Here is a 26,913-nt window from a genome sequence, read left to right as displayed (position 1 = left end):
AGCACTTCCTGTTATCTCTGGCCATTCAGCCATCCAAAGACGATGCAAATAAATAAAACATCTATGAAAAAACAGCATGCCTGCTACAAGTGACTTTCCAGGAGAAGTTTCTTAACCTCCAGCCTCCCATCCAGGTTAATGTCTACAGGCACTCAAAATGGAAATTCTGGAACCATTATTAGTTAGTACTTCAATCATTTTAATATTTTAAGGTTATTAAAGGAAGTGATATTTATTTTTAAAAATCTATTCTGTTTGTGTTGTTTCACCTATTACATCAACACTTTGAGGTAGATATTGGCATTTTAATTCTACAGATAAGGAAACATAGAATGAGATGATTTAAGTAACAGGATCTAAGGTATAGACCTAACAAGTGGCAGGACTAAGATTTGAAGCTTGCACATCTCTGTATGTAAAACAGCTCCTATTCTTTCATTGACACACATGAAAATGTCCATATTCACTGTCACTAGTTGCTGCATCTCTTTGGTGCCAATGTTTGAGTTAGGTTAAACCTTAACAGCAGTCAGAAAATATACTCTAGGTCTGAGAAAGGTGGCATGAATCCTAATTGATATCTAAATTAGTAGGCTCTCATGTGATGTGTCCATTCTCCTTTGTGTTTTGTGCAACCCTTCAACTCCTGAAGATCTCTTGACCACTGATTACTTACCTGGACTCTCGCTGTCCATTGTGCTCTGCTTTTCTCTAAACCTCTGCTGATTTTCACCATTAAAAATGTTTGATGTCTAAATATTTTAAGATCTTAGAACACATTTCTAGTCTTTGATTTATCTGTAAGCAATCCATGTCCTTATTCCCCACAGCAAGAAATATTCTACATCTCTAGTATTCTATGCAAAGTACTTTCTCAATCTCAGTTGCCTCATTCATCTCTAGTGGATGCAGAGAGAGTGAGAGGCAGTATCAAAAAGCCTCCTTCTTCCCTCTTCCACCTCCCAAAATAGCTATAGTTAGCCACCCTTACTTCCATAACCCAAGAGATAAGAAAAGTTAAACTTCTTTCCGTTTACATTGAACCCCATCCATTTCTGTTCTCAATCCCACCTGCAAAAGAATTATCCATTGTTCATCCATTATATATGTGCAACATTTTTTTTACTCCAGTGGCTTTATTATCATTCAGATATTCTAGATTAGAATTCCTTTATATATAAATGTTAGCCCAGAAAGGCCTGGAGTTCCACTATACTTTCTTGGATTGACACATCCTTAGGAAGTATGCTGAATATAAAAGGGCCATCTCTTCTTAACAAGTCAAACATATCAAAAAGAATAAAATACCTAGAAATAAACTTAACCAAGGAGGTGAAAGACCTGTATGTTAAAAGCTATAAGACATTAACAAAAGAAATTGAAGAAGACACAAATAAATGAAAAGATATCCTTTGCTCATGGATTGGAAGAATCAGTGTTGTTAAAAGGTCCATTCTACCCAAAGCAATCTACAGATTGATAGGGATTACCATCCCTATCAAAATTTCAATGGCAGTTTTTAAAGAAATAGAACAAATAATTCCAAAATTTGTATGGAATCACAAAAAAATTCGAATAGCCAAAGTTATCTTGAGAAAGAGGAACAAAGCTGGAAGCATCATTTCAAACTATACTTGACTCTTGAACAACATGGGTGTGAACTGTGCAGATCAACTTACACACAGATTCTTTTCAGTAAATAAGTATTATGGTACCACAGGACCTGCAGTTGGTTGAATCCACAGATATGGAACCTTGGATACAGAGAGCTGACTACAAAGTCATACTTGAATTTTCCGCTGTTGGGGATGGGGAGTTGGTGCCTCTAACCCCCACATTGTTCAAGGTTCAACTGCATATTACAAAGCTACAGTAATTGAAACAGTATGCTATTGGCATTAAGAACAGACACATAGATCAATGGAAGAGAATGGAAAGCCCATAAATAAACCCATGTATATATGGTCAGTTAATTTACATCAAGGGAGCCAAGAATATACAGTGGGAAAAGGACATTCTCTTCAATAAATGGTGTGGGAGAAGCAGCGGATTAAAGCTCCACAATCAACTTGATATACCCTGCATCTGTGGAATACCTGAATAGACAACCAATCATCCCAAATTAAGGAGCCCTGTGGATGAAAGGCTCTTGGTGCTGCAGCCAGGAGTCAGTGCTGTGCCTCTGAGGTGGGAGAGCCAACTTCAGGACACTGATCCACAAGAGACCTCCCAGCTGCACATAATATCAAACAGCAAAAATTTCCGAGAGATCTCCATCTCAACGCCAGCACCCAGCTTCACTCAACGACCAGCAAGCTACAGTGCTGGACATCCTATGCCAAACAACTAGCAAGACAGGAACACAACCCCACCCATTAGCAGAGAGGCGGCCCAAAATCATAATAAGTCTACAGACACCCCAAAACACACCACCAGACGTGGACCTGCCCACCAGAAAGACAAGATCTAGCCTCATCCACCAGAACACAGGCACTAGTACCCTCCACCAGGAAGCCTACACAACCCACTGAACCAACCTTAGCCACTGGGGACAGACACAAAAAACAACAGGAACTACGAACCTTCAGCCTGCAAAAAAGGAGACCCCAAACACAGTAAGATAAGCAAAATGAAAAGACAGAAAAACACACCGCAGATGAAGGAGCAAGATAAAAACCCATCAGACCTAACAAATGAAGAGGAAATAGGCAGTCTACCTGAAAAAGAATTCAGAATAATGATAGTAAGGTTGATCCGAAATCTTGGAGATAGAATGGACAATAGAATGGACAAAATGCAAGAATCAGTTAACAAGGACCTAGAAGAACTAAAGATGAAACAAGCAACGATGAACAACACAATAAATGAAATTAAAAGTACTCTAGATGGGATCAATAGCAGAATAACTGAGGCAGAAGAACGGATAAGTGACCTGGAAGATAAAATAGTGGAAATAACTACTGCAGAGCAGAATAAAGAAAAAAGAATGAAAAGAACTGAGGACAGTCTCAGAGACCTCTGGGACAACATTAAACGTACCAACATTCGAATTATAGGGGTTCCAGAAGAAGAAGAGAAAAAGAAAGGGACTGAGAAAATATTTGAAGAGATTATAGTTGAAAACTTCCCTAATATGGGAAAGGAAATAGTTAATCAAGTCCAGGAAGCACAGAGAGTCCCATACAGGATAAATCCAAGGAGAAATACGCCAAGACACATATTAATCAAACTGTCAAAAATTAAATACAAAGAAAACATATTAAAAGCAGCAAGGGAAAAACAACAAATAACACACAAGGGAATCCCCATAAGGTTAACAGCTGATCTTTCAGCAGAAACTCTGCAAGCCAGAAGGGAGTGGCAGGACATATTGAAAGTGTTGAAGGAGAAAAACCTGCAACCAAGATTACTCTACCCAGCAAGGATCTCATTCAGATTTGATGGAGAAATTAAAACCTTTAGAGACAAGCAAAAGCTGAGAGAGTTCAGCACCACCAAACCAGCTCTACAACAACTGCTAAAGGAACTTCTCTAGGCAAGAAACACAAAAGAAGGAAAAGACCTACAATAACAAAACTGGTCGTGGAACCCTCAACTCTAAGCCCCCAGGTCTATATAATTATAGAGATAGAAAGGAAGGCATAATCTTTGGAATCTTGGCCTGTAGGATGTACTTGCTTGAGGTGAAAGACTTTTTGCTTCCCATGAAGTCAAGTGAAGGGACCCTGAGAGACTCCCTTGTGGAGACTGGGGATGCTTGCAAGGAGGGGATGTGGGGCATTTTGTACCAGCAGACATTCCACTCCCCTGTGGTACTGATGGAGTGGATTGGACTTGGAGGGCTTGACATGTCCTCTGGAGTTTGAGGCAATGAAGATATACAGCCTGGTGCCTACTTTGAGTCTAGAAATTTTGACAGGCAGGAGGCTTAATGGAGTAGCCCATGCTAGCAGGGAAACATGCATGGCAGTAAAGTGCCAAGGGAAGAAAAGAACCTTTTTCTAGCCCATTCATTGAGGGCTTTGGAAGGTACAGAAGGCTCCACGGGAGGAAGCATAAAGCTTAGGGGAGGGGCAGGGACACACTGGCTGATCCGCTTGGGGCTCCCAGTGTTTACTCCTAATCCCCAGCTTCTGTCTGGCCAGCAGCAGATGGAATCCTCTGTGGGCTGCTCAGCCAAGATGCTCCATTGTTTTAGGATAAGGTGGGGTCCAAAATAAAATGCTGGTACAGAGCATATCTTTGCAAGGAGCAAAGGGTTGGCATTTCTAGGGGAGGAAGAGTTTCCCGATGGTAAGAGCTATCTTTTTCATCATAAATCTTTTCTTAATCTCAGGGAAAGATTCAATGGCTAAAGTGGATGTGGAAAGAAGGTAAGATGTACCTAAGGTAGTCAGTCATTTGAGATGTGAGTACAAAGCTATGGTGAGCAATTCATTTGTTCTCATGTTTAAGTCTGGGCTGCTTGGTGAGCTGCCTGAATTTAACAAATGACAAATCCCACTTCTGGCTCTGGTTGTTATGAACATATTCAGTAATACACATAAGGTGACTTATTCCAAAATTTGTGTTAGCAAGGAAATTTGAAATTACCCAAATCTATTGGTGAAATTAGTGACTATTTAAGTTTGTCATCAGGTGGTTGGTTTCCTCATGCTTACTAATTTTTTTTCTGATTTGAAAAGTAGTACTTGTTATTGAATAAGATTTGGAAAATAATAAAACTTATAAATGATAAAAAAAAAAAGAAACACATCATTCTGAAATAAATTCTTCCTACTGCTTGAAAAAAAAAATAAATAAAATAAAATAAATAAAAAAAAAATAATATGGGATTTTCTGGTGCTTCCTCCCTCCCTCCCCCTCTCCCTCTCTCCTTCCCTCTTCCTTCCTTCCTTCCTTCCTTCCTTTCTACCTTCCTTCCTTCCTTCTTTCCTTCCTGCCTGCCTTCCTTTCCTTCTTTAAAGCTCAGGCACTCTCCCTCCTTATAAAAAAAAAAAATAAAATAAAAATAAAAATAAATAAATAAATGGTGTGGGAAAACTGGGCAGCCACAAGTAAAAGAATGAAACTCAACCACTATCTTACACAAAACACAAAATTTAACTCAAAATGAATTAAAGACTTGAACATAAGACCTGAAACCATAAAACTCCTAGAAGAAAAGGTAGGCAGTAAGCTCCTTGACATTGATCTTGGCAATAAATTTTTCAATTTGACACCAAAAGCAACAAAAGCAAAAATAAACAAGCGGGACGACATCAAACTAAAAAGCTCCTGCACAGCAAAGGAAATCATCAACAAAATGAAAAGGCATCCTACTGAGTGGGAGAAAATATTTGCAAATCATGTATCTGATAAGGCGCTAATATCGAAAATATATAATATAAAGAACACATACAACTCAATAGCACAAAACAAACAAAGAAACAAAGGAAATCATCAACAAAATGAAAAGGCATCCTACTGAGTGGGAGAAAATATTTGCAAATCATGTATCTGATAAGGCGCTAATATCGAAAATATATAATATAAAGAACACATACAACTCAATAGCACAAAAACAAACAAAGAAACAAACTATCTGATTAAAAAATGGGCAGAATATCTGAGTAGACATTTTTTGAAAGAAGACATACAGATGACCATCAGGTAAATGAAAAAATGCTCAGCATCATTAATCATTAGGGTAATGCAAATGAAAAACACAATGAGTTATCACCTCACACCTGTTAGTATGGCTGTTCCATTACATTACGACAAATTTTGGCGAGGATGTGGAGAAAAGGAAACCCCTGTGCTCTAATGGTGGGAATGTAAATTGGTGCAGCCAATATGGAAAACAGTATAGAGGGCCCTCAAAAAATTAAAAATAGAACTACCATATGATCCAGCAATTCCACTTCTGGGAATCTATCCAAAGAAAGCAAAAACACTAACTCGAAAAGATACATGCACTCCATGTTCATTGCCGCAGTATTTACAGTAGCCAAGATACAGAAACAACCTAAGTGTCCACTGGTACATATATACAGTGGAATATTATTAAGCTATAAAAAAGAATGAAAGTTTGTTATTTGCAACATAGAGGGACCTTGACGGCATTATGATAAGTGAAGTAAATCAGACAGAAAAAGACTACTACCATATGATTTCTCTTATATGAGGAAGCAAAAGCAAAAGAAACAAACCAAAAACCCACACAAACAAAAAAATACCAAGTTCATAGATACAGAAAACAGGTTGTTAGGTGGTGGGAGAAAGAAACGAGAGGTTTCAACAGGTAAAAGTGAAAAAAGGAAGTGCAAAAAAAAAATAAGAATTGAGGTTTCTTTGCATTTAAAATATTAAGGAGAATAATCTGCAATCTTTTAAGAAGCAAGAACTGAGACTATTTCAGGCAGTATTTGTAGCAGCTTCCAACCCACATGGTTTACTTGAAAACCCTTGTTAAAACAAAAAAAAAGTTAAACATACACTTACTCCATATGGTCCTTTAGTCCCACTCCTAGGTATTTGTCCAAAATAAACAAAAACATGTTCACACAGAAACCTGTTTGTGAATATTTATAGCACCTTTTTAGATAATTACCAAAAAGTGAAAAAATCCAAGTGCCTTCTACTAAGTGAAAGGAACTCCAGGCTATGTGGAAGCTCTGAAAGCCAGTGAAATGATAAACACACATTGGCACGCAACGGTTGTGAGCGGCCCTGCTTCTGAAATACACCTGGAAATGGCCCAGCTGAAGGAGCCCCCAGGACTGATGCTGGAGCTCCTGGCACAAAGCTGAGAAGGATTCTGTGTTGGGCACATAATTCATTCCCTAGGCCATTTCTGCCTCTTCCTCAATAATTTCTGGTAATTCTTACGTAACGGCAGTTTTGAGGTGACCCACGTTTGGGGAACTTGGTTGCCAGATCGTTCCAGCAATCACTGACCCCCCCCTTATGCCAACCCCTGCACCATGTGCTAGGGCTGCAGGGCAGGATAAGAACACTGAGGAATTGCTCACAGTCGAGTGGGAATTCTGCTCCTCGGAGAGAATGTTTAAGGTCGACTCTCCCACCCTTCCCACAATCCAGTTAATTTCAGGGTGGTAGGGAGACTGTACAGAGGAGATGTCAGCACTTAAAGAATCGAAGGGTGGAGTAAAAGCACAGAAGACCAGCTCCGGGTGACCCTGGAGTGTATGTGCATCTGTGTGCAGCATGGGGTGGCTGGAGGAGGAGAGACCATGAGGGATCATCTTCTCTTACTCAGGCGTTTCCTGTGTAATACCATCTTTGCACATGTAATCCCATCTCAGTATCTGCTTCTTCGATGAACTAAAAAAACAAACAAGCACTTAGGATACTGATAGGACCATGAAATATTCCTTAACTGGAAGCCTAAGCTTGGCTAAAGCTTAGGCTTTACCTAAGCCTAAGGTCTGGAACAGGCTGGTCTGGTCCATGGGTACAACCCATAAATGGACATACAGAGACATACAAAGATAAGTTGCATTGTCCAAACTCCATTTCCAAGTTCAAGTTCACCAGTTTTGAATGGGTCCCAGAACAATTTAGTAATCTTGGCTGAAGCAGATTCATTGAAGTGGTTGGTGGATGGGGGTGGGTGCAACTCAGGTTGGAGTGATGTGAGGAGTGATGCGATGTCAGCAAGTGGAGGTGAGGCACGTAGGCAATTATCTGGAGAAGTTTATGGAGAACTTTGGCTGGTGAGGAATACGCAGGCAAAAAGTTGGAAATATTGAGAAAATTACCAGAATGTGACACAGAGACCCAAATGCTGTTGGAAAAACGGCACCGATAGACTTGCTTGTGACGCAGCGTCGCCGCAAGTCTTCAATTTGTAAAAATTGCAGTATCTGTGAAGCACAATAAAGTGAAGTATGCCTGTAGACTTTTTACACCTGTAGAGATATAGGTAGGGTGTAGGCTAGAGGGGAATAACACTTTCTCAAAGGGAATTAATGCTTCTTTCCAGATCAGCGTACTAATGGGCAGTATTTTACAAAGTTCTGTGTCTATGCTAACATTTGAGCTTCCTCTTGTCACCCGTGCCTTCTACATCTCAAAGAACTCCTGCTTTTTAGTGATTTTCAAAGAGTTTCTAAGTCATGCATCCTACAAAGATGGAATTTTATTGATGTCACTTTCTTCCCGGTGCAAGTAACCATGATGAGCATTTTCTATGTGCCAGCTACTTTGCTATGCACTTGACATGAATCAAATTATTTATTCTTCTCAATGTCTTCAAGAAATGTATGTTATTCTACATTACAGAAGAGAAAATTAAGATCAAGAGAGATTAAATAATATGTATAAAGTTAGGTGCGTGGCAGAACAAGATTTCCATCCCAAGTTCATGGTGTTCACTACTAAGCTCTGTTGTTTATGATTAGAATCATCCTGTGAAACACATTGTGGATACGTTTTGATGTGCTTTTTTTTAAATAGATCTTTACTGGAGTATAATTGCTTCACAATACTGTGTTAGTTTCTGTTGTACACCAAAGTGAATCAGCCATATGCATACATATGTCCCCATATCCCCTCCCTCTTGAGCCTCCCTCCCACCCCCCCATCCCACCCCTCTAGGTCTTCGCAAAGCACCGAGCTGATCTCCCTGTGCTCTGCTGCTGCTTCCCACTAGCTAACTATTTTACATTCGATAGTGTATATATGTCGATGTTACTCTCACTTTGCCCCAGCTTCCCCCTCCCACCCCGTGTCCTCAAGTCCATTCTCTATGTCTACATCTTTATTCCTGCCCTGCAACTAGGTTCATCAGTACCTTTTTTTTTTTTTTTTAGATTCCATGTATATGCATTAGCATACAGTATTTGTTTTTTTCTTTCTGACTTATTTCACTCTGTATGACAGACTCTAGGTCCATCCACCTCACTATAAATAACTCAATTTCATTTCTTTTTATGGAAGAATAAAAATAAATAAATAAATAAAAATACAATATTCCATTGTATGTATGTGCCACATCTTCTTTATCCATTCATCTGTCAGCGGATACTTAGGTTGCTTCCATGTCCTGACTATTGTAAATAGAGCTTCAATGAACATTGTGGTACATGACTCTTTTTGAATTACGGCTTTCTCAGTGTATATGCCCAGTAGTGGGATTGCTGGGTCATATGGTAGTTCTATTTTTAGTTTTTAAGGAACCTCCATACTGTTTTCCATAGTGGTTGTATCAGTTTACATTCCCACCGACAGTGCAAGAGGGTTCCTTTTTCACCACACCCTTTCCAGCATTTATTGTTTCTAGATTTTTTGATAATGGCCATTCTGGTCGGCGTGAGGTGATACCTCATTGTAGTTTTGATTTGCATTTCTCTAATGATTAGTGATGTTGAGCATCTTTTCATGTGCCTCTTGGCCATCTGTATGTCTTCCTTGGTGAAATGTCTATTTAGGTCTTCCACCCATTTTTTAATTGGGTTTTTTGTTTTTTTGATATTGAGCTCTATGAGCGGTTTGTATATTTTGGAGATTAATCCTTTGTCTGTTGTTTTGAGCTGATTTAATATATTTATATCTTATACCAATTACTACCTAACAACTCTATCACATCATGTAATTATCATTTCTTTTTCTGTGGTGAGAACATTTAAGATCCAATCTCTTAGAAATTTTGAAGTATACAACACAATATTGTTGACCATAATTACCATCCTGTGCATTAGATGTCCAGACCTTATTCATCTTCTCGTTGCAGGTTTGTACCCTTTAACAACATCTCTTCAATTCCTCTCCCACCCCACCCAGCCTCTGTAAACCAGCATTCTACTCTCTGTTGCTTTGAGTTTCGGTTTTTTTATATTGCACGTAAATGATATCATACAGTATTTGTCTTTGCCTGGCTTATCTCACTAACTGTAATGCCCTTAGGGTCCATCCATGTTGTTGCAAATGGCAGGATTTCCTTCTTTCTCATTGCTGAACAACACTCCACTGTATACAATGTATGTACCACATCTTCTTTATCCATTCATCCCTCGGCGGACGTTTAGGTTGTTTCCATGTCTTGTGTATTGTGAACAATACTTCAATAAACATTGACCATAAGATCTTATACTGGGTTTCCCCAGAAGCAGATTTCTGCTACAAGGATTCAAGTACAAGTACTTTACCTGTGGAATACAGGGGATGATGGAGAGAGATATAGGAAAGGGAAACTAGCCAATAAAGGGTACAGTATTAAGCCATCTACCACAGGGGACAACTGAGGCTTAATCCCATGTGGAACTCTGGAAGCTGCTAAGCACCTATCTAAGAATTGTTGCAGCTCCAGAGAGCCCATGTGAGAAATGCTGGGGACGTGGAATAAGGCAGCTAACTTCCCAGAATTGCTTATCTGCTTGGATAGTCACTTTCCTGTAAAAAGCGCCCAGGAATACTTATATAGATGCTCGAGCATGAGGGAAGATCCAGGGGTTACGGCCAGAGCTGGGACAGCATCTGCTGCACATGGTAGGGCCGCCTCTCTGCACTTACCCCCCACCCCACCCCACAGGAAAAATTTTTCTGGGAATCTGGAATTTCATCCTTCAAAACAGCTTTGCCCCCTTATCATTACAACTATAACCACTATTTTTTAAATACCCAATATTTTTATGCACCCTTCTTAGGATTGTATGTTTGCTTCTTCCTTTAATTGAAAGGAAACTGACGAATTTGTGAAGTATGTTAAAACGTGTGGAGAAGTGGAATTTATTTTTACGTCTTTTCTGATTTGGAAGGTCAGAGCAGATTTCTTAGTATTTTATTTGAAAAGTGTTATGGACTGAATTGTGTCCCCCACCCAATTTGTGTTGAAGCCACAAACCCCAATGTGGCTGGATTTGGAGACAGGGCCTTTAAAGAACAATTAAAGTTAAATGAGGTCATATGGGTGGGTCCTAATCCAATACAGTGTGACTGATGTCCTTATCAAAAGAGGAAGAGACACCAGGGAGGCGAGTGCACAGAAAAAGCAAGGACACGTGAAGACACGTAAGAAGGTGGCCAACTGCAGACCAAGGAGAAGGGCCTCAGGAGAAACCAGAACCTTCCAATGCCTTCATCTTGGAATTCCAGCCTCCAGAACTGTGAGAAAATAAACTTCTGTCGTTTAAGCCGCCCGGTCTGTGATATTTTGTTATGGCAGCCCCGGCAGACTAATGCAAAAGGAGATTATCTCATCATTTCATAACTATGTAATAACCTTGAGTTTGTCAGTGACTTTCAGGGACTTTGAAACAAATTAGAACCTTTCAAGGATATGTTGACTTGATTACTCGTGAATGCTATATAACCTTCTCTTACATGGCACTACAAATTTCCAAAAGATGGTCTTGAAACAAAGACTAAAAATAAAAATACTGGAAATTGCTTTATTTTCTGTCTCTCTCTGTTTCTGGCACAGTTGACTTCGGAATGCTGTCCTCTCATTGTGTTTAGGCAGCCAAAGGTATTATAGGTCAGTCTGCATTTCTCAAAAATAGTACCCGTGCCTACAATATCTGGGAACTCACATTTATTTATTTGAACAAACCTATGTGTCATTAGGGATGTGACTTCTGCTGAAGTTTTTGGCTTCTTCTCACTGACTATGATCATGACTATTTAATTATTTTAATTTTGATGCTTTGGTATGTGCTTGAATTGCTCCATTTATATAGCCAACAGTTGTAGATGCATAAAGATCATTTCTGTTAAAATAAAAACAGAACCACTAAGACAATAACATTTTCACTTTAGCTCAAAGAGTGTCTTTCCAAAAATAGAAGCAATGCTTTTCTTGACTATCTTATGAATGTATTTTCTGATGCAGTTTTAATATCTATAGCTTCTTTTGGTTAGGTCATTATATAGTGAATAATTGCAATTTGATTTTAAAAGCTCCTTAAATACATTAAAACAGTCTCATGAAATCTAATATCTCTCTCCAACTAGAGGGAGAGGGTTAGCATAACCACTGATGAAATAATGGAAAATATTCACAAATTTATTAGGGTCAAGGTGTTCCTGATCTGGCCATTTAAAAACTGTGGCTATCAAGAGGCAGTTTGAAGAGCAAAATCTACAAAAAGGGATTTGAAAGTGGGGCTATAATTACTAGTTTGTGTTGTTGAATCTTCATTAGCATCCTTATTGAAGTAAATTGGATTAAGTGTTTCTTAGGAATGCTTCATGGGGACCTAGAGGCTGGAGATAAAGAAAACCAGAATAATAGAGTCAAAGTCAGTATGGACAGTGAACTATATCTCAAAAATTATAAAATAGGCACATGTGGATGCCATCCCATTTTCTCTCTTGCTTCTTCAGTTCTTTTTGATGCCTTCCCTTCCGTCCTAATGACACATCTTGTTTGCAAAGTATCAGTTTCCAGGACAGGAGTGTCCACCTGGAACAAGACGAATATATTCTGGACCTCGGGTATCCTAAACGATGCCCCCCATCACAGATTATCTCCATTTATTGCCAGCGCCCTTCTCTCAGTGTGGTGATGTTTGTTCATTTTTTAAAATACATTAGTGAAAATTGGCTTAAGTAAATTTGGCATTATCTTCTATGGGATAGGACATTGCCTATGAATTCAATTTAAATTGAAATTTGGAAAACCAATTCCTAGACATAATTTTTAAAATTTTATTGAAGTATAGTTGATTTACAATGTTGTGTTAATTTCTGCTGTATAGCAAAGTGATTCAGTTATACATATATATGTTCTTTTTCATATTTTTCCATTATAGTTTATCACAGACTATTGAATAATAGTTCCCTGTGCTATACAATAGGACCTTGTTGTTTATCCATCTTATATATGAGTTTGCATCTGCTAATTCCAAACTTCCAGTCCTTCCCTTCCTCTCCCTCCTCTCCTTTGGCAGCCAAAAGTCTGTTCTCTGTATCTATGAGTTTGTTGTTTCATAGATATGTTCATTTGTGTCCTATTTTAGATTCCACACATAAATGATATCATATGGTATTTGTCTTCTCTTTCTGACTTTCTTCACTTAGTATGATAACCTCTAGGTCCATCCATGTTGCTGCAAATGCCATTATTTCATTCTTTTTCATGGCTGAGTAATATTCCATTGTGTGCGTGTGTGTGTGTGTGTGTGTGTGTGTGTGTGTGTGTATATACATATATATACATACATATGTATACACACATATATATATATACATATATATACATATATATGTGTGTGTGTGTGTGTGTATATATATATATATATATATATATATATCACATCTTCTTTACCCGTTCATATGTCAATGGACATTGAGGTTGTTTCCACGTCTTGGCTATTGTGAATAGTGCTGCTATGAACATAGGGTGCATGTATCCTTTCAAATTATAGTTTTGCCAAGTATACACCCAGGAGTGGGATTGCTGGATCATATGGCAACTCTATTTTTAGTTTTTTGAGGAACCTCCATACTATTCTCCATAGTGGCTACAGCAATTTACATTTCCACCGACTGTGTAAAAGGGTTCCCTTTTCTCCACACCCTCTCCAGCATTTATTATTTGTAGACTTTTTAATGGTGGCCATTCTGATTGGTGTGAGGTGGTACCTCATTGTAGTTTTGATTTGCCTTTCTCTAGTAATTAGTGATGATGAACATCTTGGAAAACGAGTTCCTAATCAGAAAGACTTTTAAAGCATAATCTAATTCTGCATCAACCTAGTAAACTAAAGAGTTTTATATTTTATGGGTCTTTGTGTTCTGTTATGGGTCTTTGAAGTCAGTCTTCTACCACCTAACCATAATAATAACTAGGTCCCTTTGAATACTCACCCCAACAATTCTATTACCTGTCAGTGATCACCTGATAATTGATGCCTGGTAGTAAAAGAGAGAATGGAACTGATACATTAATTAGATCTCACCACAGGATCAAATGATGCCCAACGTTCTTTAAATTATAAGGGAAGAAAATATATAAATACTTACAACATGAGTCTGGCTTGGTTTCATCCTTATATGTGCTAACAGGCAACTACAAAGACCACTCCATACTTGAACAAAACAAAAGTTATTTCTTGTTCACCCAACATGTCCAGAATGGGCTGGAGGGGGCTTGGCTGCACATAGTTGCACAGAGCTCAGGGTGATGTATGTTGTACAACCTTTTACTGGCATCTTATGGAACACATGGTCTGCTTGGTCACAGCAGCAGAACAGGGACTGAAGTTGTACATGGACTTTGTACTATCACTGTCAGTAAGTTACATATATCACTTTCCCTCACAACCTATTGTCCAGAACTAGTCTCAGGACCCTGCCCAATTACAAGAAGATGGAAAAGTAAAATCCAGCCATGGGTCTAGAAGGACATGTGGGTGCATATGGGTGAACAACAAAACATTCTACCAATAATTCGCCCCATCACACTTCCTAGTATAGTGATAATGAATTGGTAATTTTAAATTAGATATAAACAATTTTACTGCACCTAAGAAAAGTATTACCCATATGAAATCACTTTCTAAAATAACCATATCCGATAATATGTATCCAAATTGATGTTGTACTCCTGTAAGTGTATATATGTATATTACACCTGGAGAGACTTTTGGGGAAATCCTTCTTGAAAATTGTTTTCAGATTCAGTTAAGTGATACATACCTGTATATAGCTTTAACTTCATAACTCATTGATCAAAGATAAAATTATTCACTTGATAATTTGCCTTGACTCCAAATTTTATTCATATGGGTGTATATTTTCTTTATCTATTCAAAAATATGTGTAAGTATTTGATGCAGTCTCTGAGGAAAATTTAAAGAAGTAAATTTCCAGAAATGTGTTAACAACTTGATCATGGAATGTGTAGTTATTTGCCTCTAATGCCTACCTGAAGGGATAATACATTTGAAAGTACAATGTTAGTTCCAACTTTCCAACTTTATATTTAGAATTTTTGTTATTTCTCTAACTTTATAACCATACTTATTTAGAGTTAATGCAAGAGAATAGTTGAAAATTCAGTAAAATTTTAAATCCCACTCAGAACTCAGCTCTGAATGAGACTGATTGGCAGGACGTATTCTTTTATTCTGCATGATGGATCTATCATTGCTAAACCAGATAACATTTCCAAAAAAGTAAATTATACAAATTCAGGTTAGGCTTTGAAATTTACGTAAAGAATTTCAGGCATGAGGATTCAACAAGGTAAGGATGTTACTGCAGAAATCCATGCTAGTGACCTCCCTGGGTGTCAGACCATCTTTACAAGGGCCAGTGTCACACCCTAAGCTACCAGTCTTTGTCATAGGTGTCCTGATGTTATTAGTGCAGGTGTCGTGTAGCATGGGAGGTGTCTCTAGTCCATGCTCTAGAAATCTGGTTAATGCAAACATCTTCTGGGACCATGGTAATATCCCTGGGATTATCCTGCTAGAGATTCTTTGTATGTTTCTGATGTTAACTACTCAAAGATCATTAGTCAATTTGCAAAAGATGTCCTGGAAAATCAGAACTTTGTGACTGGGATTCTCTGGGGAGCATGTCCAGTTCAGTCATGAATCCCCGGAGACCTTGAGACACTTCAGTTACAGGCGTTCTAATACTTAAGATGGATCAGTGCTGTACTTGAAGAGCTGATCATATTAATTACAAAATACTTCATTGGAAAGATACTGCCAAGAAGAGAGGTTTTCACGATTCCTTTTTTCTTGCTTACTTTTATTCAGACAAGCTTTGCAGACTGCTTCTGTGTTGCTAAAGCCTACAAAAGTTTATAATTCTTCTTTAGGGGTGTGGTGGTCAGCGTGATGTATCAAGTGGGCTAAACTACAATCCCCAGTGATTCAAACAAACACTAATATAGGTTGCTATGAAAGTATTTTGTATGTGACTTAACTGTGATCAGTTGACTTTAGTAAAAGAGGTTATCCTAGATAATCTTGGTGGACCTGATCTAATCCATTCAGAATCCTTAAGAGAGGAGCTGAGGCTTCCCTGAAGATGAAATTTCTACTTGTGGGAAACAGCTTTGCTTAATGCTCAAATGTTGCAGCCTGCCTTCCTTCAAACTTTGGACTTGTCTTGTCAGCCCCACAATAAATTTCTTAACATACATCTCCTACTGATTCTGCTTCTCTGGTTGAACTCCAGCTGATGCAAGGGGTAACATACCCAGGAAGCCCTGAACCAATATTTGGAATAGATCTTAGACTTCTCAGAAAAAAACAAAACTCACTCTACCTACTTGGAGTGCTGCATCATTAGAAGTTTCTCTAGTAATGGTTCACAAAACTACTATTTATAGACTGAATAGCTCCACAGGAACAACACGCATTAGCTTGCTTGCTTCTGGTTGTGTAGGTTTGGCCCCGAGCAGTAGGATAGGACAGTCTTTTTGAATTAGTCTAGGCATTCTTATCTCAGCAAACATCTTCATTTAAACCGAAAGACAGTGTTGTTTCAGGTGTGACGTGCTTTGCCTTTTCATAGCTTTATAAATCTGAAGTATGTACCATTTCCCAAGGGGAGAGGATGTACCAGCTTAATTACAAAGTGAACGAAACATCATTAGCTTATCTTAGAGCAGCGGCCCCCAACCTTTTTGGCACCAGGGACTGGTTTTCGTGGAAGACAATTTTTCCACAGACCAGTAGGGGAGGAGGGGATGGCTTCAGAATGATTCAAGCGCATCACGTTTATTGTGCACTTTACTTCTATTATTATTACATTGTGATATATAATAAAATAATTATACAATGCACCATAATGCTGACAGGAGGCTGAGCTCAGGCAGTAGTGCGAGCGATGGGGAGTGGCTGAAATGCCACTGAAGGATGAGATTGCCTCCTTTATCCAGTGAAACAAATTGCATATAAAGAAGACTGATCACTTAGATTACCCCCCAGCTCCTGTCCCACATTGATGGAGACTCCTTGGTTATTCTTGCTCTGGATAAGGCTTCAGAGGAGGCCTTTGGGTGGAAAGCTTTGACATAGGATACTAAGAGTGCCAGGTTATTCTGAATCCCTACGACTTCTGTGGCTGAACTCAGAGGTGGGCCAGGAGGACAGATGCAGGGCCCCAGGGACATCTGCTCAGTCATATTATATGTGTGCTTTTTGGTACAACACTTCTCAGAGTCCTTTGGAAAATAGTTGAGGAGAAAAAAATGCAGACACACACACAGTCGTTACTTTCAAGTATACTCTGCAAGCTTTTCCTTATTTTGGGAGTACTGGGTTGAGTTTGAAGCTATAATTATACAGAAGAGGAAGGAATGAGTTGAATGAGAAGTTTTATAAACAGAAAGTAAAATACATAAATACATGAAAAGCGTCTGGGCAAATGTTCATTCAGTAGTTGTTAGTACTGGAATGGAATTAAGGGATTCATGTTCTTTGCAGAGGCTTTACGTAAATTAGCTAAAATCATTGCTTCCTATTTCATGGAAGAAATAGAAGCAATCAGAAGATTCCTTTGAAATCCTTCTTGCACCAACAATCTACCCACTTACATGCGTGTGTGACCACATACCCTGCCCTCCCTCTCACCGGTGTGGATGTGTGGTCTGTGCTCCAGTAAAGGCCAAGCCCACCCCTTGCTGCCTATCCCCTCTCACCTCCTCCTAGATGTGACCCCAATGAATTTTTCTCTTTCTCTTGAATCATTACTTTACAATCAAAAAAAAAAAAACAAGAAAAAAAAACCCCAGCAATATTTTCCATTAAAGGAAAAACCAGAACCAAAAACCATTGGCCTGCTTTTACACCTGAATTCACTGATCCATTTCTCTGCTTCTCCTCACTACAGAATTTCTTAGATGATTTTAGCTATGCTCCCTGCCTGCAGTTTTTCTCCTTCCTTTTTCCTTAAATCCACGACAATTATGCTGCTGCCATCTCTCTATTAAAAAGACTTCCTCGTTCCTAGGTGAAAGGCGACTTCTCAGCGGTCACCTCACATGGGCTGTCATCAGATGGACATGGTAACCACTTGTTTCTTAGCTCTCAGCTTTTCTCCTACTTCATTGGTCACTACTTTTCTCAGGACTTCTTAAGGTGAGAGGAGTTGATTGAAAACAACAACAAAACTTACACACTTCCCAGAAAAGCTACTTAACGGAGTAAACAGGGAGAGAATATGGGATCTGGAACAGTTTAAATCGGGGGATGGACGCTTTTATGTGGCGACAAAAGATGTGCTTCTGGACCTCCTCAGTGTACACAACAAACTTCACTCTCAACCCCCCTCAGGTACTGGTATGCTGTATTCCTAAAGGTGCTAAGGGAATAAGCAGGACATACAGATTAAAATAACAATAATTTAAAAATGCAAATCTATTAAGTAATATAATTCATTAAATAAGAATTCTTTTATAACCAATTTATATTTGTAATAAGCCAAAAAGATCTCATAAAACACTGCTCTGGCCTTCTTAGTAATGTTTGTCTTGTAAATTTTTAGCATGACTTTGATAGACATCTAAAAGACAACTTCTCGTTTCGTATCATGGCGATGGCTGTTCCAGGTGGCTGGTCCAAACCACCTAGCCCGACCACCCCCATCAGCCCAGGATTGGGTGGCTTTGGCACCAGACAGGTTTTTATTTCACCTCAAAGCCCTCTTGGAAGGGAATCGGAGCATTGAAAAGGCCACAGTGAGAGAGCCTGAACCTCAAGAGATTAGCAGTATTTACCTGAGTTATAAAACCACGACTTCCTCTAATTAAAAAAATAAACCTCCACTCAAGGTGCAAATATAAATATTAAGTGAGGTGCATGGTGGGTGACCCTTCTGTCCTCAAGAATAAATCATGTTACTTGGTTAAAAAAAATTATAAATAAATAAAAGACAACTTCCCTATAATCACTGAAGAAGGGGTACTTACTTGCCAGGAGAGGACATAACACATTAGAGAAAGTAAGCCCATCAGTGTGGACCTTGAATGGAGATAATTTATTGAGGGTTTCAAAATCTCCAGATCCATGGTCATCTATTGGGATGACCCATGAGTTATAAAAATTAATTGCCAGGATGGTTGCGTATGGTCAGGACATCTGCTAAAAGACTTCCCCCAAGCAGATTCAGGGAAAAACAATTAAAGAATGCATATGGAATGTTTGGAGTCATTTTTATGAGTTTCTAAGTTTAGCTAAACTTCAACAGCTGTCTGGCTAAAACATGGCCAAATGATATTCACATTCACCCACTGACCAGCATCAACAACTTAAGATTCAAAGCTATGAGTTTCTGGGCAAAGATTTCACCCAGTTCAAGATCTGTCTGAAGGTGACAGAAAAGAACAGGAAGTATTTCAGGACTGATTTCAGGGTTCAGGAGAGAAATACTTGGCTTGGTGGAAGCAGCTGCAAAGGCCCTTCGACTCCTGAAAGTGTTGCCCCATGAGCTCACACAGAATCCAGCTGCTTCCCCTAAAGGAAGAGTCTTACTGACTTGGAATATTGAGGAAACTAGACTTTCTTGGAAGGCAGAAACAATTTTCCCTCTATAGTCACATTCTACCAGACTACAGTTCCCAGACAAAGGTCTGCAATCATTTTATCGTAATGCTTAGTTTTTAAGGGCATAGCAAACTCAGCATATCATCAGTTCCAAAGATAATTCCCAATTATGAGAAAATGCATTATCATTCTTTTGTAGTTACTGAAAACACAGCACGGCATTCCAAAAACTTCAAACAAGAAAATGTAGCATATATAGGGAAAATCTGGTAGAACTATTACGGAAATCTGTTTTTATAACTTGTTTTTCTAGTGATCTCTGCCTATCTCCTTTGACCTTCAGTTCTTGACAAATGTAGGACTTCCTTTTTGCCAAGGCATACAAATTGTTGTGCTTTTCAACTCAGTATCCATTTACAGTGGTAGGCCTAAACATTGTAAGTAGATATAGATTTTAAGTAGTTATACATGTAAAAGTTTTCTTGTAAATTGGTCATATGTATCATAAGAGAAAGAGAGTCTCAGAATGGGGAAACAGGGGCAGGGGAAGGAAGTTTCATTGCCCAATCAATCTTTGATACTATTCAGAGAGAGGATGTTGTGGTTGGTTATGAAAAGATGGGGATAAATTTCTCATCCAGGAGCAACCTAACTCAATGCAATGGGCGTGTTTCTTAAGACTATCTGTTGGTGGATAGAGAAAATGATGGAGGGATCTCTTTGTTTCTGTGGGATGCACTTCAGGTTTCTACTGCTAGACAGAAGCCAGCAGCAGACCTGAGTAACTAGATGTTTCTTGTCCTCTTTCCATTGTTCCTTCTTTTCATTCTGCTCTGCCTTTGATCCCCAAGGTAAAGCACTGCCAAGCCTCATATCAAGCATTTAAATAAACTGAGAAATAAGTGGGAGTACATGAAGAATGGAACATTCAATCTCTTTACAAATAATTAAATAAATAAATAATCCCATGGGGTGGCCTTTCTGAATCCTTGATACATTGCAGAAATATCCCCTTGTGATTAGTATGAAGAGGGGATGGTGTGTGGAACCATCACCAAGCTTAAAGTCATAAAAATTATAGAATATAGGATCTGGAAGGCCTCTCAGAGATTACTAATTACATAAAATTCTCATTTTACAGATTAAAAAAACAGACTCAGAGAGGTGTCATAACTTATTCAGATAGGCAGCTAATAAGCAGTAGGATTAAACCTAGTATGTCTAGCTTCAAGTCCCGGGCTTTTCCTTTGGGCAACTTATAAAAATTTGCTAAAAACCTTTCAAATCTGCTACCTGCCATCTTTGGAGCAATCTCCGTGACACTGAAGTTAAAATATACTCTCTTGGTGTGCCACACAATGGGCTCTGAACCAGCTCCTACTTGGGGTGAATCTCAGCAGGTTTGTGAAGCATATCAGACCCTTTTACTCCATATCCCTGTCTCTAAATTTGAGGTGAAGAAGGAGAAGAAAAAGTTGAGGAGATAGAAAGAACCGACTGCTCTTCTCCAACTCGACAGGGAGCAAGAACTTGAACCCTTCCTCCAGTGGAACATCAGCCATACTGGATTTGGGATTAGCTACATGAAAGTGCTAATTGTGGTTGACAATGTAACCTACCAAATGTGACACAGTGACTTAATAAGCATGGAATTATGTCTGGTGGTTTAGATACACTCATTAGGCAAGATAGATTCTACTATGTATTTACAATATATAAAACACTGAAGAGGAATATGGCAAACCATGCTATCACTGTCTATAATAGGATGTGCATTATTCTGACATTTGGAAAATTTGTAGCAGTACCCACAATTAATAAAGAAAGTCTGTATATCTATACATGACAACAGTTCTTCTATTTTATCTAAGGTGTCTATTTTGTTGGCATAAATTTATTTATAGTATTCCCTTATAATACCTTCTTTAGGATATGAAGTGATTTCCCTCTTTCATTCCTGATTTTGATGATTTATGTGTTCTCACCTTTTTTCTTGATCAGTCTAGCTAGAATATCAATTAAGTTGATTTTTACAAAGACCCAATTGTTGGTTCGTTGATTCTTTTTCCTACTTTTCTCTACGTCATTAATTTCTGCTCTGTTTTTTGTTACTTCCTTCCTTCTTACTATGTGTTTGATTTGCTCTACTTTTTCTAAATTCTTGGAGTGGAAGATTAGATTATTGACTTTACATATTTCTTTCTAATATAAGCATTTATAGTTTAAAATTTTCCTCTAAGCACTGTATTGGCAGCATTACATATGTTTTGACATAACTTTTTAGTGTTCATTTTAAGATATTTTCTAATTTAATTTTTTAAATTTCTTGATCATTTAGAATTTTGTTTTTTAATTTCCATATATTTAGGAATTTCTCAGATATCTTTTCTTTATTAGTAATTTAAGTGTCTTGTTGTCATAGAGCATATTTTGTATGATTTCATTGCTTTTGCTTTCACTGATTTGTTTCATGGATTAGCATATAGGCTACCCTGAGGAATGTCTCATGCATTCTTGAAAGGATTGCGTATTCTTCAGTCATTTCGTGGTGTGTTCTATATATTTTAGTTGGGTTCACAAATCTATGGCCTTACTTATTTTGTTTTTAATTGTGCTAATTATTAAAGTGAAGTATCAAAATCTCCAATCTATACATTTTTGTCTATTTCTTCTTTGAATGTTCAGGTTTTGCTTCATGTATGTTGTGGCTCTATTTTGAAGTGTACATATATCTTTATAATTGTTACAATTGTTATGTCTTCCTGGTGTATTGATCCTTTTAACACTGAGAAATGGATCTCTTTTTATCTAGTAATATTTCTTGTCTTAAAGTCTTTTTTGACTGATACTAATGTAGCCATTCCAGGTCTTTTATGGGTGTTGTTTGCATTATGTATCTTTTTCCATTCTTTTACTTCAACAAATTTGTGTGTTTGAACCTTAGATTTGTCTCTCATAGACACAGATAACTGCATCTCTGCCTTCTTGATGGGAGTGTTTATTTACATATGTTGCAATTATCAACATAGTTGGATTAATGCCTGTCATTTTATTGTTGGTTTTTTTTTCTGTCTCATGTCTTTAATATTCCTTTTCCCTTACTGCCCTTTTTGTGTTAAAAATACTTTAGAGTATCATTTTTGCTTCTCAGTAGATTGTTTTAGCTATATTTTTTGAGTTATTTTCTTAGTGATTTGCATTTCTAACATCACAGTCTACTTCAGTGTAATATCTAATTCCAATAGAATATGATATTTTGCTACAAAATAGCTCCTGTGATAGATATATATATAATATATATGTATATAATTTGTTTATATTTACATTCTTACTTACCATTTCCATTGCTTTATGTTATTTATCAATGTCATACCTGGTCCTTTAACATTCGTGTTTATTGATATTCTCTAGAAAGCTCTAATAAGCCATAATATTTTCATTGGGTGTTACATCTGCTGTTGATGGTGTGATGATGATGATGGTATTTTTTCAATACTCTTTGTTTGAAGCATATCTGGTAAACCCTATCTTTCCTTGACCCTCAGATTCTGCAGTGACTATAGATAGTAGTTTCTAGCAAAATTCATTTTCAGTGGCAGAAAACAATTTTAAACATTATGTTAAAGGAAACAACCTTAACATAAAGAGAGAAAAGGCAGATTCAATATCAACCCTTTAGCAAAGAAAACTCTAGGTGTCTATTTTAATTTTATTCCATAAGACCACAAACTATCATGCAAGATAGTTAGAGATTATAAGTAATGTTCTATAGATACACCTTACTCCAGTTTACACAGCAGATAAATGGTAAAGCCAGGATTTAAACCAATGCAAACAGCTTCCAATGTTCATTATCTTATCCAAAAAAAAAGCTGAGAATAATATTCTTGTAAATATTTTCTTCTTTCTTTCTTCCATCCTCCTCTCTATCCATCTATTTTCTTCCTTGCTTCCTTTCATCCTTCCTTCCTTCCTTCCTTCCTTCCTTCCTCCCTCCCTCCCTCCCTTCCTTTCCTTCCCTTCCTTTCTTCCTTTCTTTCCTTCCTTCCTCCCTCCCACCCTCCTTCCCTCCTTTCTTTCTTTCTTTTTCTTTTTTCATCATAACAGTCTCTCTCACTGATTTCACCACCTAGTCACACTTCCAAATCCATCTCCTTTGGCAGAAGCATAAAAACTAATTGTTATATTATAAAGAAAATGAATTATCTCTTATAATTTACCAGTTGATGTGGATTGATTAGACTCCTACCTTATAATCCTCTCAAAGGTAACCAATAATGCAAATAAATTTCTCACTAGATTTTCTAAGTATCCACTTACACTTTTGCCCAAATGTAATTTTTATCTGGCCCCTGAAGAGTTTAATTTAAAATTTTGACAGGTCTATTTTATTCAGTAAAAGTTATGACTCTAAATATCTATTAAGATAGATAGGTTAATCAGCAAAAATTCTAATGTTAGACTTAATTGGGAGTCCAAGGAAATACTGATAGATTCCCATTCCCTATCTCTTCCCTCACAACCTACACATGCCATTTCATCCTTGGTGTTATGGGTGAGTTGCCATACTTGGGAAGCCTGAGATGGAGATCTTCCACATGGGTTTTTATATGGCAGGGCCTGCTTCCTATTCTCTGTCTTCTGCCTTTGAGAATATGCAGGACAGGAAATTGTAGCCATCAGTTATGTCCTAGATACCTGGCTTTCTCTGACAAACTCATGTGAGGGCATGGGGTTTCTTTGGTTTTGTTGTTGTTTGTTGCTTTGTTTTTCTCGCTGGAATCATTCCCTTTCCCCTCACCTTCAATCCCTTTTCTTTTCCTGTCAAGTTTCCTTTGGGATCTCTTTTCCTATTGGTTCCAATACACATCAGGGATGGAAGGTCCTAGACTTTCAACCAACTCAGGGAAAAGTATAACAGAAAGGGAAATAATTGGTGGACTGGTGATTCTGTCATACCAGTAGTGCTATCACTGATAGGCAGTGAGAATTCTTTCAAGTCTTAGTGAGTAAAGTATAAATATTCCCAGGCGTCATTTCAAAAGCATCTCCTTACTTGGTGTTTATTCCTTTAATATTTCACTATCACTTTTCATTATTATTCTAGGAAATCGTTTGGAAGAAACAGGATGTTTATAGAACGTCCCCTTGCTTTTACCCAATAAGGCTTTTGGAATCAGAAACATAATAATGCCATGAACTTGGACAGTGCCCTTATACCAAGGAATGCTGAGTGCTTTCACTAGCTGAGTGCCAACTTGCCAGGCTGCCTGGAATTTCTGTTAGTAGGCCCCTATTTATTTTCTTCAATTCTTCTTTACCATAAAATAGGGATATAAAAGTGAGATGTCAGTGCGTATAGTTTATATTGGTAAATGCCATGTTCTTTCTCTTGCTTTAAAAATTCTCCCAGCCTCCTCTTCTCACATCATTGTGTGACTTCTTTTTTCTCCAAACGATTTAATGTTGAGTCGTTAAAAAATAGAATGTTAAACTGTAAAATTGATTATATATATATAACTTTTAACACCTCCCCCATTATTAATGTCTTGCCTAACTATAATACAACATCAAAATCAGGAAATCGGCATTAATACAATCCATAGACCTTATTCAGATTTCACCAGTCATACATGCACTTGTTTGTGCATGTTAATGTGTGTATGTAGTTCTCTGCAGTTTGATTACATGTGTATCTCTGTGTAACTGTCAACAGCTATCAAGATGCTTAACTGTATCATCGCCACAAGATTCCTGTGTCTTGCCTCTTTATAGCCATATCTACCCCATCTCAATCCCATGCCTAACCCCTAGCAACCACTATTTTGTTCTCCATATCTATAATCATGTCGCTTCATGAATATTACATAAGTGGATTCATGGATGAATCAAAAGGACGTATCCTTTTGAAACTGGCTTTTTGCACTTAGACTAATTTTTTTGAGGTTCATCCAAGTTGTTGTCTGCATTGACAGCTCTTTTTTTTCTTATTGTTGAGTAGTACTCCATGATTTTAATGTACCCACTGAAGGACCCTCTGGGTTGTTTCCAGTTCTTGGTCATTAGGGGAAAAAAAGCTTCTCTAAGCATTCATATACACACTTCTGCATACATTTAAAAAAATTTTTCTCTGTGATATTTGTCCTGGTCTTGTAGTAAGTCTGTTTTTCATATTGAAGGTAACTGCCTTCTTAAAGGCAGTGAATGAATGACCCAGTTTCTTTGCACCTTCTCCAACATTTAGGGTTAACACTATTTAAAGAAAAATAGCTGTTCTGGTAGGTATGTTGTGATATCTCCTTTTTGGTTTTAATTTGCATTTTTCTAATGACTAACAATGATAGTTACAATGTTGATGATGATAATATTTTTCATAGCTCCTTCTTTGAGAACTGCTGGTAAACTCTGCCTTTCCTTCACCCTCAGATTTGGACCCTGAGATAATGTTGAGCATCTGTTCATATGCTTATTTTTCATCTGTATATTCTCTTTAGTTAAATGTCTATGTGTACCTTTTGCTCATTATTTAATTTTTTTAAATTAATGCTGAGTTTTCAGAGTTCTTTATATATTCTAAACACAAGTCCTTTTTTTGTATGTGTCATTTGCAAATATTTTTCCAAGCTCACAATTTGTCTTTTCATCCTATTGAGTCTTTCACAGTACAAAATTTTAATTTTGATGAAGTCCAATATATCAAAATTTCCTTTTTAAAATTTTTTATTGATGTATAGTTGATTTACAATGTTGTGTTAATTTCTGCTGTACAGCAAAGTGACTCTTATACACATATATACATTGTTTTGTATATTCTTTTCCATTACAGTTTATCCCAGGATATTGAATACACTTCCCTGTGCTACACAGTAGGACCTTGTTTATTTTAGTGTGAAGTGTAAGAATTCTTTGCTTAATCCTAGGTCCTAAAAATCTTCTCTCATGGTTTTTTAGAAGTTTTATAGTTTTGTTTCATATTGAAGTTCATGATCCATTTTTGAGATAATTTTTGTATAAAATGCGAGTTTTAGGTTAGATTCATATTTTCCCTATAGATTTTTCCATTGCTTCAGCACCATTTATTGAAACACCTATCCCTTCTTCATTGAACTGCTTTTGCTCTTTGTCAAAAATTAATAGGGGGCTTCCCTGGTGGCACAGTGGTTAAGAATCCGCCTGCCAATGCAGGGGACATGAGTTCATGCCCCGGTCTGGGAAGATCCCACATGCTGCGGAGCAACTAAGCCTGTGTGCCACAACTACTGAGGCTGCGCTCTAGAGCCGGTGAGCCACAACTACTGAGCCCACATTCCACAACTGCTGAAGCCTGTGTGCTTAGAGCCCGTGCTCCACAACAAGAGAAGCCACTGCAGTGAGAAGCCCACGCACCACAACGAAGAGTAGCCCCGCTTGCTGCAACTAGAGAAAGCCCACGCGCGGAAACGAAGACCCAATGCAGCCAAAAATA

The sequence above is a fragment of the Grampus griseus genome, assembly GCF_964374135.1.
Source record: "Grampus griseus genome assembly, chromosome: 3".
Classification (NCBI taxonomy): Eukaryota; Metazoa; Chordata; class Mammalia; order Artiodactyla; family Delphinidae; genus Grampus; species Grampus griseus.
This window is presented reverse-complemented; position numbering follows the sequence as displayed.